This window comes from Octopus bimaculoides, chromosome 12 (assembly GCF_001194135.2).
Source record: "Octopus bimaculoides isolate UCB-OBI-ISO-001 chromosome 12, ASM119413v2, whole genome shotgun sequence".
In the NCBI taxonomy this organism is placed as follows: domain Eukaryota; kingdom Metazoa; phylum Mollusca; class Cephalopoda; order Octopoda; family Octopodidae; genus Octopus; species Octopus bimaculoides.
In genome coordinates, this window is record NC_068992.1 from 43,367,600 (window position 1) to 43,368,217 (window position 618).

Below are 618 nucleotides of genomic sequence, written 5' to 3' on the forward strand. Positions count from 1 at the left end.
ATATATATATATATATATATATATATATATATATATACGTGGAGTATATATTGTATTGTATAATTGGTTATATGGAGAAGGGAAAGGTTTTGTTTTGCCTCCTTGCACCTCTAGAAAGTCACGTAAGAAACATGTAAGATATTACACACAAACCGACTACAATAATAACCTCAAGAAAAAAAGTTTCCAAAATGTTATCGTCTACTTTTGGTACGTATATTTTTGTTGTTATTCGTCTGTTTCCATTACATACACATATATGTATATATATATACATTTTCGTATATGTGTATATGTGTGTGTATGTGCGTATGTGTGCGCACACGTGTGTACATGTATGCTTTTCTCCGCTTTTTAAACTATTGGGCTGCTGATGTTATGTAAATACATATTGGCAGCAATATCTGACGCGCGAAGCTCAAGATAATATGTCCAGCTTTTTATAATAGAGACAAAGGGCGGTGTCGAGTGTAGAGGGGTTCCCCTTCCCCAAAAATGCCGATTATTACGATACAGATACGTACAAACATGCCTACATTCATACTTACACACACACACACACACACACACACACACACACACACACATACATATATATATATATATATATATATATAT